The sequence below is a fragment of the Arachis duranensis genome, chromosome 6 (genome assembly GCF_000817695.3).
Source record: "Arachis duranensis cultivar V14167 chromosome 6, aradu.V14167.gnm2.J7QH, whole genome shotgun sequence".
Classification (NCBI taxonomy): Eukaryota; Viridiplantae; Streptophyta; class Magnoliopsida; order Fabales; family Fabaceae; genus Arachis; species Arachis duranensis.
Window position 1 is genome coordinate 3,655,803 of NC_029777.3, and position 15,650 is coordinate 3,671,452.

Below are 15,650 nucleotides of genomic sequence, written 5' to 3' on the forward strand. Positions count from 1 at the left end.
GACGTGAGACCCCACAATGATATTCACTGGAGTCCCCTGCATCATGCAAAACAGATCAGATCATGCATGCATGCATGCATGCATGCATGCATAGAAAGAGAAAGAAGAAAATAGATCGATAACGTACCATTATTGAGGTGCAAAGTGGGAAGGGCAAATAAGGAGTATTAATTAATTGTTATCATCATGTTATGTAAAGTGTTGAAGATGATGTAACCAAGTGTGGAATGAAGTGGTAGTAAGTTTGGATTGTGAATGAGTGAGTGAGTGGCCACATTGTTCAAAGGATGGGAGCCCCTGTAACTTCGCCAACACCACCTTCGATCTTCTTCCCTTTCCTTCCCTTTCGCCAACTTGTGGCTACAATTCTTATCCATCTCTTTCTCTCTAACAGAATAATTCGTCTCTCTATCATATTCAATTAACACGGTAACATTATTGTTATATAAGATTTTCGTACTAAAATATTCATCTATTACATGCGTAAATTATCTACAATCTTGTGTGTTTATATAAAACAAGCAACACATAACACAATTTTTTTTTCAAATATTCCTATTTTACTTTTGACCTAGCTTTTTTCTTAAATTTATTTTTACAAGAATTTTTATTATGATGAAAATGTTATTAAAATATGAATGAAGTTTTAAATAAAATTACATACGTTCTGTTTGACTTTTATGTTTTATGTTGCTGTTATATTTTTATCTTTTTAACATTTAACTCATATATTTGTATTTATATATATGTATATTTCTTTACATACTAGCTAGCTAGTAGATAATAAAGAGGTAATTAAATGTCTGTTGAAAAAAATTTTATAATAATAATAATAATAATTTAGTTTGAAACATAATGTATACTTTGTGATAAACTATTTGATTGATGAATAATGTGTTAGTATAACAGCTACCCTTTAATGTAAATGCAATTGTATAATCTGATCAAATAAATAGCCTCCAATTTGTTTTTATAAGAGATATTTATGGTATATGCATGGTAAGTACATATGATTTATTTTATCAAAATAACAAAATAACACAAATATATACCTGATTTGTGATGTATACACAACCACAAAACAACATGTTATAGATGGATATACCGACAGATTTTTAATCAGTGAGGGATTTCGTCTGTTAATAAAAGCCTTGTTGGTAATAATTTATTCACGGATTTTTTTTAGTAACTGACAAATTTTACTTCGATAATTGCCTCGCCCATTTGTCTAAATACATCAAACTTTTTGATAGATAGTCGATAACGAGCAGCAAATTTTTCGGTAAATTTTTTATGCGGTAATTAATAAAGTCAAACGTTTCAAATTTAAATTATTTTTAATATACAAATATTTTTTTCATACAAGTCTTTATAAGTTATTTATATTTATGTGTTTTGTACTGATACGACACGTTTTTCTTCTTCGTTATTGTTGTCATCAACACCACCTCTTTTTTCTCCTCCTCTTCCTCCTTATTTTTTCATTAGAATTTCTTCTTCTCCTTTTATTGTTTTGAATTCAATCAAGTGCCTAAGGTATGGTTCAATTCAAAAGAAAAAAATGCAACATTAGAAGAAATATTTTTCTGTATTTACAGCAAATTTGAGTGTAACACGAATATATTTTGGTACAACACGAGGATATTTGGGTGTATTTAAGAATTTTAAGTGTATTTTTATTCTGATAAGTTTTGCATAATTCAAAACTCTTCCTCTTCCTCCTTCTCATCTTCTACTACTTCTTCTTTTTTTTTATCATCATTATCATCTTCCTTTTTCTTTTTTTCTTATTTATTTTTTCTTTTTTGTTTTACCTTCTCAAATTTTTTCTTATTTTACTCTCTTAATAAGAATAAAAATAAAAAATCAAACAAAGAAAAAGAAACACATAATGTTGCAAAATTACTTGGAATGAACTTACATTCATTTAACTAAAAGAAAGAAAGAAATAAGGAAAAAAAGAAGAAGAAAAATACAGCATTAGAGAAAATATTTTTCTGTATTACAACAAATTTGGGTGTAATACGAAGATATTTGGGTGTAACATGAAGATATTTGGGTGTATTTTTATTCTAAAGTTTGACATAATTCAAAACTCTTCCTCTTTCTCCTTCTCATCTTCTACTGTTTCTTCTTCCTCATCTTATTTCGTTTTCTTATAATTCTTCTTGGGAGAAAAACTCAAACAAAGAAGAAAAAAATACATAATATTGCAAAATCAATAGAAAGAGAAGGAGAAAAAAATACAGCAACAATAACAACAATAAAAAGAACTACAATGAAGATGAAAACCCGAAAAAGAAGAAGCAATACGAAGAAAAATGAGGAAGAAAGCAAAGAAGAAAGAGAACAAAAACAAGGAGAAGAAGTAGGAGGAAGAACGTGAAATATAAACGTTGAAGAAGAACCCTTTCTTATTTCACGCTATTCAAAGTTGAGAAAGTATGTGTTTACACGCTCTTTAAATTAAGAGTTGTTTTTGTTGGGGTTGGGCTGACTTATATAGACTTATATGCCAAAAAGACTTATATGTATAGCAAGTCTCTTCAAATTTTTTGTCGATAATTTATTTTAAAAAAACGTTAATAATTTTATTATTTGTCGGTAAATTCATCCATAAGGTAGAATATATATTTTTTTAGGCTTTTAATCACAAAACTAACATATTTTCATATAAAATAAATATAAATTTAATTATGAAATTTTTTTATCTAATTTTCAACAAAAATCAAACGTAAATTAAAATATTTATAATAATCAAGAAACAAACAAATTAATCATCTTAACAATCTAAAAAAAATACTAAAAACAAATAAATCTATTCTAAACATAAAACCAAGTATTTGGAGATATTATATCCAATAAAACATAAAAAAATGTGAGTTATAATTTTGAGTATCATCTTCGTTCTCATCATTATTATCATAGTTTTCATCTTATTCTATTAGGAGTTAGATGGAACAATATTATATATTATAAAAAAATATTTTTAACGAATTTAATCTCACTGATACAGATAAATTTTTTGACAAATTTTTCGTCAATAACAAAAAGAATGTGTGAAAATTTGATGTGTTTGTGGAGAAGAACACATAACTAAAAAAACTGAGGTAAAAATGAGTAATAAACTTACATTAATAAAGAATCACACTCGTTATAATGCTAATGACAACTATATATATGGCTATATTATTCTAGCTAACTTTGTATAGCTTAGCAAAGCTAATGATAACAGACCTCAACAAGTTAACAAATTGCCTAACTAAGCAAAGAAACTATAGTAACACTAGTAACAACTTCTAACTTCCTATTAAATAATAATCAGCAACCAGCATAATCAAGTAACACCCCCCCATAAGGATGGAGTATTGGGAGAGAAGAGATTCAAGTAAGCTGCAGCAAAAGGGCCAGGAGCAAGTGGTTTGGTGAGAATGTCAGCAGTTTGATTGTCAGCAAAGATGGGCAAAGGATGAATCAAGTGTTCTTGTAATTTGTCACGATATGGCAGTCTGCCTCAATGTACTCAGTGCGTTCGTGAAACACTGGTTTGTAGCAATGTAGATGACAGAATTGTTATCACAATACAAGTTGATGGATTTTTGAAGTGGTACACCAAGGTCGATCCTTAAGAACATAGCTTAGCCACTGAGCTTCCTGTGTAGCTAATGTTAGTGCTCGATACTCAGCTTCAGAAGAGGAAGCCGCAACTGTGAGTTACTTCTTACTCTTCCAAGTAACCAGAGAAAGACCAAGGTAGAAGCAATAAGCAGAAACGGATCTACGAGAATCAGGATAACCTGCCCAGTTTGAGTCAGAGAATCCCATAAGTTGCATCAGATAGAAAAAAAACAAGCCAGTAGTAGGAGAACCTTTGACATAGCGAAGCACTCTATGCATAGCTTTTAGGTGTTCAGTAGTTGCACAATCCAAGAATTAACTCAGCTTCCCAATAGCATAGCTTATATCAGGTCTGGTATTGAAAAGATATAGAAGTTTGCCTACGATCATAAAGTCTGTGAGTAATTCCCCAACATCCTTGCTGAGTTTAACCCCATAGTTGATAGGTGTGGTAGCAGGTTTGCAATTCTCGAATCCAATTTCCTTAAGCATGTCAAGGACATACTTCCGTTGATACAGAACAATGCCACTCTTAGATTGTGCTACCTCCAATCCAAGAAAATACTTTAAATCCCCTATGTCCTTGATTTGAAATTTGTCATGAAACACACTTTTAACTAACTCGATCTCATATAAATCATTTCCTACCAACACCAAGTCGTCCATAACTCCATATACACCAAGACATCCGTGAAACCAAGTGCTATAGATTTGATGAGCAGACTGTAATCGAACTTGTATTGAGTAAAATTCATCTTAAGAAGAACAGATTTGAGCTTGCAATTCTATTGTCTGCTCGCCTGCTTCAACCCGTATAAGGATTTTTCAAGCTTGCAAATTTGGCCAGGTGTGGCTTCTAAATCCGGAGGCACCTTCATATACACCTCCTCATCAAGCTCACGATGTAAGAAGGTAATATTCACGTCAATTTGCTTTAGGTGCCAACCCTTAACAACAGCAACAGCCAGAACAACCCTTAGAGTACCTAATTTAACAACCAGACTGAATGTGTCCTTATAATCCACCCCTACTACCTGTGTGAATCCCTTGGCAACTAGGCGTGCCTTGTGTCACTCTATTTTTCCATATAGGTGATACTTTACACGAAACGCCCAATTGCAACCGATAGCTCTTTTACCAGCAAGTAAAGAGGTTAGCCCCCATGTTTTATTTTCTTCCAAAGTAAGGAGTTCAGCTTTAATATCTTCTTGCCAACAGGGTTGAGTGACAGCATCCTCATAGCATTTTGGCTATAAATTTTTGTAGAATTAAGAACATATCTAACTTAATTGATAATGACAAACATTGATGTATTGGATTAAACACCCAATTAGTTTTGATTGCATTTGATTAGTGTTGCAAACCAAAATCAAATATGCAGCCGTCCAAACAGATAAAAACATAAACAAGACTTTCGGTGGGTTCTCTATCTAACAAAGCCCAAGGAAATAAAGCAGAGAAATCAGTTGGGCTGAATGGAAAATAAATCTAACCCAAGTCCAAGAAAATTCCACCAAGTAGAAGCATTCCAAGGCCAAAGTTCACAAACTTGCTTCGGTCAGAATCAGAAAGAAAGAAAAGAGCTTCATCCTTCTTATTTATTCACCAGAGAAGAAATAGAGAGAAAGGTAAATCACAAAAGCTAATGTCTAATCACCCAAATCAAAGCAAGCTAAGCTAAGTTAGAGGATAAAGGTGATTTATTTCCATTTGCATGCAATTTATTTTCTTTACTCCTTCTCCAAATCTCTGCAACTCTAATTTGGGATAAATGGAGAAAGTATTTTCTGATAATCACAGATGTGAATCAATGGCTCAAATTGTTTGGGGACAAAATACTATCTCAAGGGTTTGGATTTAGATTTACCACTGAACAACATTTTCCTTATTACTCTAAGGTCTTCGGTCAAGCAAAAAGGACCAGCTTTAAAATCTCTAATTTGGGGGTTAATTGAAGATAGTGAAATGACAAGTTGGGAAGGCATACAGCTCAAAGAGTTGACTCAGGAGAAATAAAAAAGAAAAACTTGAAAAGAGGTACAAAAGGAAAAATTTTATTTTTTTCAAGACAAGGAGAAAGAACTAGAATCGGAGAGTGTTTGAAGAGAGCTTCCCTGAGAAGAGTTCACCATTTTGGACAATGTTTTCTAAGTCAAAGAAGCATTCCACCAAGATCAAGAACTTAATCAAAGTTAGCTGAATCCAGTTCAAGTGATAGCAATAGAGGCTGTTAATGTATCAATCTCCTTCATGTTTTATAGTTTGTATTCATTTTCAATATATATCTTTCTATAATTTCTTAGAGAGGTAAACGGCTGAAAGAGAGAATTCAAGAAAAAGCCTATAAGTGACAAAAAAAAAAGACTTAGTGAAACACTTGAGAGAAAAGCCTAGAGTGATTTCAAATGTCTTTAGGTTGTTTCATATGTCTTGTGTCTTTTACCTGTGAGGTGCCCCTTTCTAAGTTGGGTTAGCACTTAGAGTGAAGAGTTAGGTATTAGCATAACCAAGTCAAGTTAGATAAAAACTTGAGAGAGAAAAGTATTGAGTGAATCCTAAGAAATTGGTATATGTAATACTTTAATTATAATGGAAATTACACCACTGTTGTGGTGGAGACTGGATGTAGGTTGCATTGCACAAGGTAACTGAACCAGGATGCATGCTTGTGTCATCTTTCTTCTCTTTCTCTAAGTTCTATTTTATGATGATATTTATGAGACAAAATGGAATCGTCTCATAAAAACTTCGCTGCACAGTTCAAATAGATTTTAAGTGAAAGTTTGATATTAAAGGCTTAATCCATTAAAGCAAAAGAATGCCATAGATTCAACCCCCCTTCTCTGAGCCTTCTGTAACCTTCAATTTTGAATGATAAGAAAAAATGCAAGATGCATAGGAGAAAGCCTAGTGTATGATAAGACATAAGAGATAGGGTACCTTTGAGTGCAAAGTTGTGCTTTGGGCTAAGCATCGTTGATGACCTGACATTCATAGTCCTGCAAATATGTAGGTGGCCTGGTTTGTCTCGTAGACCTCCTCATTACAACACTTTCAGAAAACATAGAAGATAGAGGAATGACAGTTGCATCACTACTTGAACCCACTATGTGTGTTGGAGACTCTAAATAATCATGAATTTGAGGATAAGGCAAAATTTCATCATCATTAATTCATTATGTGGATCACATAATGCATCATCATGATTTAGAGTACTAATGTCTTATGAATTAGGAGGATTTATTTGTAAAATGGCAACATCATTATTTTCCAAAACCCGAATCTGGGTACCTTCCAAAAAGCTGTAATCAAAATCATCATGAGATGCATTGTATGTAATATGAGACTTTGAAGAAACTCATAGCCCTTTGTTTCCTCCCTGAATCCAAGAAGTAAGCACTTTCTTGCTCTCGGATCCAATTTGGTTCTGTTCCTTGTAAGGCTGGCAGCATATGCTAAACAGTCAAAAATTTTGATGTTAGAAATGTCAAGTAATTTTTGATAGGGACTTGATAAGGCAATTGGTTTTTCAAAAAAGGGTAGATAAACGATTTATCAGAAAAACTGCATGTCCAACGCCATAGTTCTAAAACAGCAGAATGGCATTGTCGAGCCACAGCAAGAATGTATTGATGCTTACGCTCAATAATGCAATTCTGCTGTGGTGTTTCAACGCAAGTCTGCTAATGAATGATTCCATTTGAATTGTAGAAACAAGGCATCAAGAATTCAGGGTCATTATCTGTTCTTATTGTTTTTACTACTGCATGAAATTTAGTTTTTGCAAAAGCAACAAAGTTCCTAACTAATTGAGAAGCTTCTGCTTTAGTTTTCATGAAAAGAATCGAAGTAAATCTAAAATAACCATCTACAATGGTTAAAAAGTAACGTTTACAAAAGAATGTGGAAATTGAAAATAGGTCCCCAAATGTCAACATGTATTAGCTCAAGGACAGTTAAAGCAACAGTAGAGCTATCACTATAAGGTAGTCTTTTTTGCTTGCCAATATGACATGAGTGACAAGGCTCATGACTTATTTTACAATCAATGAAATCAAAATATTTTTGTAATGCAACTAGCCTATCATGGGGCGGATGTCCTAATCTGTTGTGCCATAAATATTGTGAATTAGTACTACTAGAAACCATTGCGACGTGGGGGAGAGCCTGAATTTCTTTGTTCAAAAGATACAAACCATCAATATTGCTAGCTGCACCAATCAATCTCAAAGTTTGCAGATCCTGTATCTTACAATTTTTATTAGTAAAGATCGTTTTGCAATGCAAGGATGCGGTTAACTTGGAAACAGATATGAGTTTGAAATTAAAGGTAGGGATGAACAAAGCATTGGTGAGATATACAGATTGTCAGAAAATAAAATGGTTTCCATAATGCAGCTAGTAGTGAGTACACCATTGGGTAATCTAACAATAATATGATCTATTTTAAAATGATTTTGAAAATCTGTCAGGGTATAAGACATGTGATCCGTGGCTCCAGTGTCTATGATCCATGGCTTGTGTTTTTGGGTGGAAATGTTTAGAGCCTTGATATGAGAATTAAAATGCAAAATATGAATCATTCTACCTTGATGAGGAGGAGTGATTTTGGTTGAAACCTGACTAACGCTATGAGCATGGTGTGCATCTTGCCTGCTGAGCAATGTTAGAAGTGCCTCTCATTATTCTGGAGTGAATTCATTGATGGTGGTTTCACTTCTAACCATCTGATGATCACTGAGATCATCATTGTCACCCTCAGTGTTGTCAATGGCTGCCATACAATTGAAGACAGAGCTCTTGTTGTCAAAACGAGATTTGAAGTTGGGTGGATAACCATGCTTTTTGTAGAAATTGTCCCCAGTATGTCCAGATTTTTCACAATGGGTGCATTGCAATTTATTCTAGCCACCTTGCCTTTTTCCAACCTGAGTTTTCCCTCTTTTGCCTTGACTTTTTCCTCCACTTTGTGAGGAACTTGTGATGCTCAAAGAAGAAGCAGCACTGGCCAAAATCTTGACATCTAAATCATTGTCCAAGCTGAAGAGTTGCCTTTCTTATTGAGTGATCATCATGGACAAGATCTTATTGACTTAACAGTGGAGTATTGCTGTCCTCCTCTCTATGCATTCGAACAGTCCCTAGTTCACAATCACATTTCACACAATCACAGGCGGGAATAAATCTAATATTATCAATTTCTTTCCAAAGGTTCTTCAATTTGGTAAAGTAAGTAATAACATTCATTTCACCCTACTTGAGTGCATATACCTCTTCATTTAACTCGGCTACTCTGAAACGATTACCCTGATAATAGCGGTGCTTGAGATCATTCTGCAACTCATAAATTACATTGTTCTGAACGCTCTAATAGATGTCTGGGCTAAGGCAAAGATTTATCCAGGCTACAACATATGTATTGCATTGTTGCTATGCCTTGAAAATTGGATCAGTTTTCTCTGGTCTCAATATAGTGCCGTTAACAAATTCCAACTTGTTTTTCGAAGTGAGAGCAATGACTATGGCCGTGCTCCACGCGCTGTAGTTCGCACCAATGAAGATAATATTAGTGATAGGTATACCTAAATTTTAAATGAAAGAATATAATAAAGGCTTACCAGATCTAATTTCCTATTAAATAATAATTAGCAACCAGTATAATCAAGTAACAGAATGTATGAATTTGCACAAAATTTACCGACTCATCATCAGCATGTACTATGAGGCAAATATCTAAAACTATAACTGGTAAATTAAAGACTCAGCAACCACAACCACAACTATTAACCTATGCATGCCTAGCTACAACCTAAGTATTAGAAATTTCTTCATTCATATAATATAATAAGAAAGGCAACTAGATAATACTAATTGTTTGACTTGGATCTTCTACATGCTTTAATTTTTATTTTTCATAAATTACTCTTCAATTAATACATATGTTTTATTTGAGTAAAGTCATTAGTCATTAGTCATTATATCAAAAACAATTTTTTTATGAGTATCTAGATTGAATAAAAATGAATGATTAATAGGAGAAATATTACTCTTTGTCCTATTACTTAATAATAATTGATTTGGCCTTTGATATTCTGATGGTTAAAAAAATTATTATAATCTTTCAATTGGTTCGATTTGAATTATCCGTAGGATATCTTATATATATTCTATAAAAAAGATGGACAATCAAACCTATTTCTCGATTCAATAGAAGTCCAAAGAGGTGAATAGGGTCCAAAATAATGATAGATGTGTAAAAAGCGGGTTCGATTACGCCTATTCCTAATCCTAAATGGAACAGAATGACGCAGGGATCTATTATATGTAAACATAGTATCTATTTAGATACACTCAAATGACCCCTTTCTCATAATGAGAATGTATATAACCCTATTCCGGTCTGGTCCGGTATGGAATGAACTTAGAATCATGGAATCGACTTGATCATCAGATTCTAGATTCTAAGTTCATAACCCTAGCCCATTCCCATTTTGGGTGGAACAGATCTACTAATTCTTTTATTCCAGTTCGTAAAATAAGAGGGGTCCAATAATCACTGACCTTTATATCTAATAATAGTCATATCTGATAAAAAAACATATATGGAGTGGTAAAAAAATAGATCCTTGAATTATAATAGTTTAGTGGTGGGGCACATTATTAAAAGATAGTATATTAGTTGTGCATTTTTCTATGAATTTTGACTAAAATTTACGAGTAATTTTATTTCTTGCGACTGCGAATTTAAATCCACAACATATGAACTCGGGGATAACTATTATTGCAAATTTGCAAGTAATTTATATGCGACTTTGGCCGCAAAAACTTTGTAAAATTCGCAGGTAATTTTGTGAAAAAAATTAAAGAATTTTGTCCAATTTTATTGCAATTTCAGATGCAATTTTTTTTTTACATGAATGAAATTTGCAGCAAAATTCGCAGGTAATCGTTGCAGCAAATTTTGTAGATAATTAATCTACAGCAAATTTCGCAGACAACAAAAGTTAGAATTAACTTTTATAGCAAATGCTCCAAATTTCACAAATAATTAATTTGAAGCAATTTCATAGATAATTAATCCGTTAATAAATATAAATAATCCGCAACAAATACAACTATTAAAACATAAAAGAAGCATCAACAATTAACATTCAACTAAATAAATGACTAAAACAATATCAGAATCATTTTGTCAACAAACTCAAACTAACATATATTTAAACCTAGTAGTAAGTATCAAAGTCTCAAGCATCATCTATTTAGATTGTGACATTATACTAAGCTGAACAACATACTATTCAAACAAAAAAACAAAATTAATAATATATAAATACTACATTTTTTATGCATCATCATCATCCTTATCATCTTCATCATCACTTGCATCTGTATAATAATCAGGATCACTTGATTCACTTTTATCATCTTCATTAGTTTTTTCCTATCTTTGCTCGTCTCTTACCACTTGGGCCACCCATCTACAAAAGAAAAGTCCCATGTCAAAATCCAAGAAAGAATGATAACAAGAAAAAATCTGTTTCAGTCGTATGTCAATATGTTCACTCTAATTTTTATTTTTTTTGAACAAATTTTTAGACTGAATAGCCTCCAGCCTTAGGCCCAACCAAACACAAATTGAACACTAATAAGGATATGGGAGAAGTTATTGAATGTTCTTATCAATACATTGCCTAATTAGCTACTCCATCTTCATTTGAAGATTCCCCTTTGTTAAGGAAACTATTGCAACCATTGAATTCCTTTTCAAAGATATCTCACCAATTCTTGAATTGAATGTGATGCATGGGAATTCTTCTCTATAAAAGAGACCATTGCAACCCTCCTTTCAACGCATGTGATGGCCAGGAATTTGAATCCTCTAAATTTTAGATTTTTACTTTAGAGAATAAATTAAGATCTCTCACTATTGAATGTTTTCTCTCTCATACTTTTTATTGATCTCACCTATGAAATAAATGGTGATAGATCATACTTTACTCTCTAAAGTAAACTTTAAAATTTAGAGAATTCAAATTCATGTTCGAAATACCCTTCTCTGAATACTCTATTGTTCAGCTTTCGATGTTGTGATTGGAAAGTAGGTTTTATTTGCTGCTTCCTTCTTGATGCTCGTCTCTATTTCTCTTGGAGGATTCAGGCTCCAATCTCTTGGCAAGCTTCCTTGGAGCTTCAGCTTTGCTAATACATAGGCCAATTCATTTCCTTGTCGCGGTGTCTAGGTGAAACCGCATGTCTTGAAGCACAACATCGATTTCCCAACACTCCCATCAACTCTTGATCAATTCCACCAAAGAAAGGAAGTTAGACTCCACTAGAGATTTACCTATGTCCAGATTTTTTGGCAGGATCAGAGCTTCTTTCATAGCACATGCTTCCGCCATTAGCGCTGAATTTGCCTCAATTGTTGTAGTAGCTCCACCTCTAATTCTATCATCTGAATTTCTGATTACCATTGCAACCGTTCTTTTTCCAACTTTCTCATTAAAGACAACATCTATATTAATCTGCATCCATTCATTAGGGGAGGTCTCCACACAACAAGTATTTTTATTTCAAATTTTCTATTTGTGAATTGACTTAGCCTCTTGTTTCAATTTATTATGCTCTAATGATAGAATTGTTGCATTCATTATAGCTCCTTTAGGATCTGGTTGTGTGTAATTGAAACTAGCTGAGTTCCTTATTTTTCAGATGGCTAATGTGTGAGTCTTTTCTATCTTTTCCTAGTGAACTTATCTCTGAATTTGTTAAGTTTAATCCAAATTTAAGTATTTTTTGGCCACTGTGAATGTTACTTTGATTTGTGTGTAATTTGGTTTATTTCAGATAGCATTCGAATGGATTTGACAGAATTCGTATAGAAAAAAAGGAAGAAAGTGGATGTTACTGTCAACCCTGACCTCCTCGCACTCCAACAAGCATAACTTGAGCTATAAAAATCCAATTGACGCGGTTATAGTGGCATTGGAAAGCTAACTTTCAGAACTTTTCAACGATATATAATAGTATACACTTTTTCTTCGAGAATCACGGCCTTGCTAGCGCCAAACTTGAGATTCTCCAAGTTTGGCGCTAGGATCATTGCAAACTCTCCAAATAATCAGCATGGTCACAATGGCGCCAAACTTGGGCTGTAAAGAATTCGATGGTCCCCATGTCCTCAAGGAGTAACTCGAAGATCTCTTAATTATTTTTTATTAAACTTTATTTTATTTTACAATAGGAAAAAATATTATTTAGTTTTAGAAAATATATTTTACATTAATTAGGATAAGATATAAAAGGGAAAAGATTTAGCCCTTCAGGCTCTCTTTTCTCTTATGCACCTCATTCTGTACTTTCGCAATTTCTATTTGCTAGGATTTATTTTCTCTATGAGCAACTAAACCTTTATTATTAAGGTTAGGAGCTCTGTTTATTGTATGGATTGATACGTACTATTACTCCTCTATTTTAATTAATATTTTGATTTCAATTTCAAGAATTTGTTTTCGTTCTTCATCTTAAGGATTTGGGTAAATCGAAAGAATAACCCTTATTATATTTGAGTTCTTGTAAACATTGGAAAAGTAACTTACTTGAACAACAGCTTGAAAATAATTTCTCTTAATTCACTAATTATCTGGACTTAACGGGATACGTGACATATAAACCTCTTATATTTGGATAATTAGGGTTTTTGTGGCTAATAAACTAAAATTGAACTTAAACCTCTAATTGAAATTAAGTGACAAAGGAATTGGCGGTTAACTAGGTTAGAGGAGACTAAATTACTAAGGAATTAGGGTTTAGTCACATATAGTTTGCCATGAATTAAATCTTGCATGATTAAAATAGTTGGTAAGAAAAGTTAATTCGAAAGATAAATAACTCCAAAATCTTAACTGTTTCCCATATATTCTTCACAACCCATTTATTGTTTGCTTTTTAATTTTCTGAATTTACTGTTAAATGCTACTAAGCTCTCAAACATTATTTTCTGCTTGTCTGACTAAGTAAATCATTCAACTATTGTTGTTTGATCCATCAATCCTCGTGAGATCAACATTTACTCATCTAAAGTATTACATGGTACGACTCGGTACACTTATCAATTAATTTGTGGACTTCAAATTCTACATCAATGACCCATATTAATTACCTTGATCAGTTTCAGCTTTTCTGCCACCCCTCCTTATTAGCCGCTTTCTTTAGTCTTTATAATAGCCAATCTCCCATAGATTTAACTAGTTATGGAGTTGGTATACATTGGTCTGGAAAGCCAAACCAAGCCGCTTTTGTCCATTCACATAACAAAATGGCGTGTTCCACCGTCTCCTCTTTCTGCAAACAAATAGGACACATAACTTTATTAGCGATTTTTCTTTTAGTATAGATTAGCTCTAATTGGAATAACATTCTGGATTGCTTTCTACAAAAACAGTTTGAGTTTTAGTGGGACTTGCATGTTCCGAATTCCATTACACAACTCTTTAAAAATCCTACTCAACTTTAGTTCCTCTTCCTTAGCTATGTAATAATATATTGAGTCACCAGTCACCAGATTGTATTTTTTATAATTTTTGTGTCCCAATACCCAAAATATGTAACACTAATTTAAATTAATAAATGTTTTATAAGTAAATATTAAATTTATTTAATTTAAATAAAAAAAAAAGCCATCATTTAACACCTTCTAGAAATTACTCAAATATATCATTCATACTTCATGGGACACACTATACACAGTTGATCAATCAGCTTAACCTTTTGTATCGTTACAGATAACTACTACACTTAAATATGAATAAATGTTTGAACACTATATATCAATAAAGATAAAGAAGTCTCCTACTACATACGACAAAGAGGAAACGTTGAACATTGAATTCAGATGCTTCTTCTGTATGACCTCACGTGCTTCTGGATAGATAAGATACTTACAATAATTTCTTTTATTTTTTAAATACACTTTAAAGTATTTTTTTTTAGAAAATAGCGCATATTTATGAATTTTTTAAATAAATAAAATAAATATTTTATTTTATCGAAATAAATAATTTAAAACATTTTTATCAAATTGTGTCGTTTCTCTTATCTCGTTTACAGTTTAAATGAAATAAGATTATACGTATCTCGTTTACATTGTAAACGAAATAAAGCACGAGACGATGTGGCCGTAGCACGTTTATACACGTATTATGTAAAGCTCTTATCTCGTTTATACTGTAAATGAGATAAGAGTGGAGGATGCCTATATATATGCATCTCGTCTATAGCCTTGAATTGAATAAGAGCATTTGACTTTCATTTTTTGGCCTTTTTCTACCATTTTTAATCATATTCCGAATTACTTAAAGAATATGGTGCGCACTGATAATCATGATGGAGACATTAACAGACTGAACGCGATTTGGCACATTGCAGGGGCAGCTGATTTTGAGGTTGTTGTTGTTTTTCATTTTATGCTTATGTTAAAGTATAAATGTGTTACCATACTTAGGGTACTTTTATAGAGGTAGTATGCAGTATATGTTAGCCAAATAATTATATAATTAGGAATGGTTTAAATGTTAAGGTATGATGTTGGGTATACTTTCAAATGGATGTTAGTTAAATATTTGTTTAGCTTTATTTTTCTTCAATCTAAATTATTATTAAGCATATGTTTATTAATTTAGTTATTAATTAAGGTTATTAACAATTCCTAATAAACTTAATTAAGTAGCAAAATGCTTATGTTTGTATTTAATAAATATTTAAGTAAATGGTTTTTTCTTAAATTTTCTTGCTACTTAAACAAAGTTATCAAATTGATGGTGTACTTATTGATTATTTAAATAAATGTTTTCACTTAATCTACCATATATAGGAGATGTGAAATGAATTTTGTTATTTATTATTTAACTAAATAATTTTACTTAAATTAAATAAAATAGATGTTTTTTAGTGTAATCACTAGTTATCTTACGAAATATTTTCATTTACATTATATTATACAAACGTTTAAGTTCATTATTTTACTAAAGATT